The sequence below is a fragment of the Anabrus simplex genome, chromosome 1 (genome assembly GCF_040414725.1).
Source record: "Anabrus simplex isolate iqAnaSimp1 chromosome 1, ASM4041472v1, whole genome shotgun sequence".
In the NCBI taxonomy this organism is placed as follows: Eukaryota; Metazoa; Arthropoda; class Insecta; order Orthoptera; family Tettigoniidae; genus Anabrus; species Anabrus simplex.
Genome location: NC_090265.1, coordinates 1512439721 through 1512446460, shown reverse-complemented (window position 1 = coordinate 1512446460; position 6740 = coordinate 1512439721).

Genomic DNA, 6740 nt, shown 5'->3' with positions numbered 1-6740 from the left:
AAAAAATTCCACAACGAACAGTGGACCTCTAAACTGCAAAACCTTAAACCTAATAATGATAATAATAATAATAATAACCTTTGGAGAACGGCAAACATTTTCACACACACAGAACGCCCAGTCCCTCCCCTAGTAAACTCAGCCGGAACACAAATAACTTCGCATGTAGAAAAAGCAGAGCTACTAGCTAACACACTAAAAACCAACTTCACTCCTAATACTCAGCTAATAAACACTGCCCACGATGAAAAAGTAAAAACCAAAGTAATAAACTACCTAAACATACCAAACCCCTCACCCGTGCCCCAATTTAAACCTATTGAAATTAAGAACATTATTAAAAAGTTACCTAATAATAAAGCTCCAGGGGAAGATGGAATACCATCATTACTGTTAAAAAACCTCAATAATAACATGATTAACATCCTAACAAACATATTTAACGCAATGCTAAACCTAGAATATTTTCCACATCAGTGGAAAGTAGCTAAAATAATCTGTTTCCCCAAACCAGGTAAAGATCACAAAAACCCAGCTAATTACCGCCCCATAAGCCTATTAAGCATAATCTCTAAAGTCTTCGAAAAATTAATTCATAACAGGATAAAATATACAATTTATAATAACTTAATTAATGAACAATTCGGATTCAAACCCCAGCACTCAACCACACAACAGCTACTAAGAGTTACGGAATACATAACACAAGGTTTCCAACATCACCAAGGCACAGCCGCAATTTTCCTAGATTATACGCAAGCCTTTGACAAAGTACACCACCCTTACCTCATATACAAACTAATAAAACTACAATTGCACCCTACATACATTAAAATCATAAACCAATACCTCACAAACAGAAAATTCTTCGTACACTTAGACGGAACTAACTCACAGCTTAAAAACATACAGGCAGGCATGCCACAAGGCAATATTATCGGCCCGACCCTGTTTTTACAATACATAAATGATATCCCACGTAACACACGCACCCTCACAGCCATCTACGCCGACGACACAGCAATTCTTGCCAAAAGCAGAAACCCCGACCTAGCCACAGAACACCTACAACAACACCTACAACAACTCGAACCCTGGCTCACCAAATGAAAAATACAGGTCAACATACAGAAAACAAAAGCAGTACATTTTACACGCAGAATTCGACGCCCCCAACAACAATTAACACTACTAAATCAGAACATAGAATGGGTTCCCAAACACAAATACCTAGGAGTCACACTAGACACAAGATTGAACCAACAAGAACACGTAAACCAAACACTCAAGAGAGCCAAACAACAAATACTAACACTCTATCCACTCATACACAGCCGCAGCTCATTATCCAGAAAGAACGTACTACTAATCTACACCTCATTCATAAGACCAATCATTACATACGCACTACCAGCAATAGGCTTTCTCTCCAGAACAACCATACAAAAATTGCAGTACATACAAAACTGGGCACTAAAACTAGCAGTTAAAAACTTCACCACAAGCATTGCAGATCTACACACCATTACAAAAACACCATACATACTAGACTTCGCCCTCGACCAAGCAACGAACTTCTACAACAAAACACAGCAACATAACAACCCATTAATCAGATCTCTAGGCCAATACGAACCAGACCGTCACGACAAAATTCACCGTTTACCCAAATACATATTTTTAATAAAAGACATACTACAAAATCCAGACTAAAATACACCAACGCATAACGCCCACACAACACTCAACCTAAACAGTCATACACACACAACAAGATAAGGACCGTTTTTGTAACCTCTGCCACGAACCAAGAACCGCTGAGGCGGGTCGCACAATATGAGCAATACCGACAAGCTAATTCAAAACAAATGCTGTCAATCTAAATTACAAGTGTCACAAACAACCGACACACAAGAATAGCATCCTATTCTAGCTTACAACCCAGCGACAGGGTCCGATACAGTTAAGAAACATCGGGCGTGGTCAGAGCTTGGATGGGTCACCATCCGAACTCGGCCCCTGCCGCTGGACCACACAAATTTAGATATATTCCAACAAAGCCATGGCACTCTGCGGATAATGTTGCGTTTTACCATATTCCCACATAACCACAATCAATTACAGTTTTAAACTTCACCATCTTTCTTTTATTATTATTATTATTATTATTATTATTATTATTATTATTATTATTATTATCAATTCTCATATACTTATTATTTTTATACCTTATTTTCTACAACAGGCCAGATGAGGAGCGCTACATAGCGCACCGGTACTGGCACGGCAATAGGCACCCCTTAGGGGGTGTCCAAACAGACATATGGCGAACGTTTTAGTAGTTGTAGTAGTAGTAGTGGTATATGATCTCGTCCAGAATTAGAATTTAGACCTATTCCCAAATATAGCACCACAATTCTCTAAATAACTCAAAATTCAATCTTGAAAAGAGCCGTTTCTTAAGAAAAGCTGCTTCCTCTGCTCTTTTATTAAATTCTACATTCATATTAATCCAAATTAGCAGTGAAGAGAGGGTTTCTGCTCTGGCTTGCAGGAAAAATTTGGCTCCATGTCAGATAGATCTTCCGGCCGCCAGTGTAGTGAATTGAGATCTTCCGACTCATCGGTACTCCCAGGAAACAGATTAGTAAAAGGGCATAGCCTTTGCTTTCCACTCTTCGACAACCCCCCCCCCCCACGTCGAAAAAGGACGTAGAGTGTTCACGGATCACGGCTGTCTGCGGCTTGGTCATTCCAGCTCTGGAACTTTGGATGTTAGATCGGCAGCGTAGTAGCCTAGTGTTCGATAAATGTGAGAAAATGTGTGGTTTTTCATTTCATCGAGTATTTTCTATGAAAGCATTGCTTTTAATCGCACCCTTCCTACTGACACTATTGTAATGACATATGTTCATTTCAGTTGGGAAAACTACACTTTTAATCGCACCATACCTACTAACCTCATTGTAATGACCTATGTTCATTTCAGTTGGGAAAAACACTAAGACAGTCTTTCTGAGGATGTAAAAAGGCAGGTGGAGAGTGAGTATCTGCCATTATAACGAAAACTCCCCAACCCGATTGTGACTGATGCTAGGCAAGTGGGCCTACCCTTACAATGAAAACTCCCTAACGCAGTTTTCATATGAGAAAAGACGTTTGGTGAATTCCCCGTCGCCTTTCTAGGGTAACGTTAAGAGCTATGTAGTTTTAATACAATCTTGCTCACAACGTGTACACTACCTAACCGAGAATTCTGTATACAATGTAGAATTCCGTAGGAAAGCACGGGTACATCAGCTAGTACTATATAAGACAAGATCTTGTTGGTGATATATTACAATTAAACAATCCACACGCACCCAAAAATATGGCTTCTGACTGAGGTAGTTAAATACAGTTCAGGAATACTCAATCGTTGGATACCTTGTCGACTATCATGCCGGTAGCGAAAACACTGCACACTACCCTGTGGTAAGCACGAATGCAGTTCCTACGTACTAGAGGAGAAATATCTATCCATTTACTATACATGTCCCATGGAGCTAGCTTCACCAATAGCCGACCGGTATCTTGGAAACGCATTTTATTTAAAACTAGCAAGATACCCGTGCTTCGCTACGGTATTATACTGAAATTTATAATTGAATGCTTATTGTTTTAGATATATAATCCGCCGAAATTCGCGGTCTGACTCGTTTTCTGCGAGAACCCACCAAAATTCCCGATCTGACTCGTTTTCTATTAGATTACGGCATGTTTCCTCCCATTTTTCAATCTTCTTTTCCAGCAATCGATTTCGTACTTCCCGGGCTAGGCTCAGGTATTCCTCCCGGTCAGTTGGGTCCGTAAATCTTTGCCATCTTTTCCTATAATCATTTTTAATATGGATAAAATCCTTCAGGAGATCCGGCGTGGTGTCATATTGGGTGCCTAGAAGGCACTGAACCCGCGGCCGGACTGCATTCTTAGTCATTACCCGTCCAGGAGCCGTTTCCAGCGACGGTCCGGAACATTATTATTATTATTATTATTATTATTATTATTATTATTATTATTATTATTATTATTCTTATTATTATTATTATGTTTTTCTGGAATGGATGATGACAGGAAAACCGGAGTATTCGGAGAAAAACCTGTCCCGCCTCCGTTTTGTCCAGCACGAATGTCACATGGAGTGAACGGGATTTGAACCACGGAACCCAGCTGTGAGAGGCCGGCGCGCTGCCGAGGATCCTTATAAGTACATTAAGAACAGTAAAATCGATTGGTCTCACCTCCTTCTACACCCCACCGCCGTTAAGTTTATTTACCGGCACACCCCCCCCCCAAAAAAAAAGAAATTAAAAGAAGGCTTGTTTCTTATGTTTAAAAAAGATTTCAAACACCAATGTTCACGTCTATTACCTTCAGTTTTGAGATATAAGTATCCCCATAAAAATAATTTACTTTTTTTCACTTCATTTCACACTACTACCCCCCCCCCCCTAAGAGAATTTTCCCGCAAAAAATACTTGTTTCTTTAATAGTAAAGGATCTTCTAAATACCAATTATCACGACTCTAACTTCTTCAGTTTTTGATTTATGTGTCCTCATGAAAGGAATTCAACTCCTTTACACTCCCGCCCTCCAAGATTGTTTCCCCCCAAAACGCGTTTTTCTTTGTTTTTAAAGGAGATCCAAATACGAATTTTCACGTCTGTAACAACTTTAGTTTTTATTAGATGTATGTATTCTCATTCAATTAATTCAATTAATTTTTCAATTCTTTCATCCCCCCCCCCACTTCATTGGATTTTCCGAGAATACGTGTTTCTTTATTTTTAAAGCAGATTGCAAATATCAAATTTCACGTCTGTAACATCTTCATTTTTGAGATATCAGTAGCCTAATTAAAAGAATCCAACACCATTTTCAGTCACTTTTATCCCCCCTCCACCCAAGTGGTATTTCCGAAAGCTAAAAAGACACGTTTCTTTATGTTTAATAGAGATAAAAAATACCATTTTTCATTTCTGTAACATGTTAAGTTTTTTGAGATAAACTGTAAAAATTCTCATTTTAAAATTTCACTCCTTTTGAATTCCCCTTAAGTGGAGTTTCCAAACACAAATCACCTATGCTTCTTTAGATTTACAGGAGATTACAAACACCCACTTTTTACGTCTGTAACATTTTACGTTTCCAAGATATTCTGTAGATATAGTCTTTCAAAAATTCACCCAACTTGTCAATCCTGTTTAACCGCCATTAATTGGATTTTCCAAAACTGAAAAATACGTGTTCCTTTATTTTTAAAGGAGATCCCATATACAAATTTTCAGTTCTCTAATACCTTTCGTTTCTGAGATATATGTATCCTCATTAAAGGCATTCAACCCATTTTTCACCCTTTTACACCCCTCCTATTGGGATTTACAGGAAACAAAAAATACGTTTTCCTTTATTTTTAGAGGAGATTCTAACTACCAATTTTTACATCTGTAAATTTTAAAGTTTTAAGATGTATACACACTCATTTTAAAAAATTTACCCTCCCCCCTTTTTACCCCCAATATTTGGATTTTCCAAAAACGAAAAAATACGTGTGTTTATTTATTTTTAAAGGAGATTCTAAATACCAATTTTCACATATATAACCTTTAAAAATTTTGAGATAGATAAACTCATTTTAAAATATTACTCCCTTTTCACCCCCCCTAAATTGGATTTTCCAGAAACAAAAAATACGTGTTTCTTTATTTTTAACGGAGATCCCAAACACCAATTTTCATGTCTGTAATATCCTCAGTTTCTGATATATAAGTAGCCTCATTAAAGGCATTCAACCACTTTTTAGCCCCTTTTCACTCCTATTGCGATTTTCCGAAAACAAAAATATACGTGTTCCTTTATTTTTAATGAAGGTTCTAAATACCAATTTTTACATCTGCAAACTTTAAAAGTTTGGAGATATAGATCCACTCATTTTAAAAATTCACCCCCTTTTCACCCTCTCATTAATTGGATTTTCCAAAAACAAAAAATTACGTGTTTCTTTATTTTTAAAAGAGATCAAAAGTACCAATTTTCAGGTCTGTAATATCTTCAGTTTCTGAGATATAGGTACCGGTATCCTGATTAAAGGCATTCAACCAATTTTTCCCCATTTTCACCCTTTTTCAACTCTCCTATTGGGATTTTCTGAAAACAAAAAAATACGTGTTTCCTTATTTTTAAAGAAGATTCTAAATACCAATTTTTACATCTGTAAACTTTTAAAGTTTTGAGATATAGAGCAACTCATTTTAAAATTTCACCCCCGTTTTCACCCCCTTAGCGAAGGAATATCCAAAAATCCTCTCTTAGCGAGCACCTACGTCTTAATATGAATATATCCCCAAAATTTCATCTCTTTATGTCCAGTAGTTTTGGCTCGGCGATGATGAATCAGTCAGTCAGTCAGGACAAGTTATTTTATATATATATAGATTGTTCAGGAGTATTCTGTGGAACGCAGAGGGGAAAGAAGGTGCGGGGCTGAATGTGTCTATCTACGATCGTCAAAGATTAATTTTAAAACAAAGGTTATATTTTTTTCTTTTCAGATATTACTTTTAACAAACAACAGGCTTTCAGGTACAGAGGTTCCTTTTCCCCCATGGCCCTTGAAGGGCCTTAGCCTAACAAGCGACCGCTGCTCAGCCCGAAGGCTTGCAGAATACGAGGCGTCGTGTGGTCAGCACAACGAATCCTC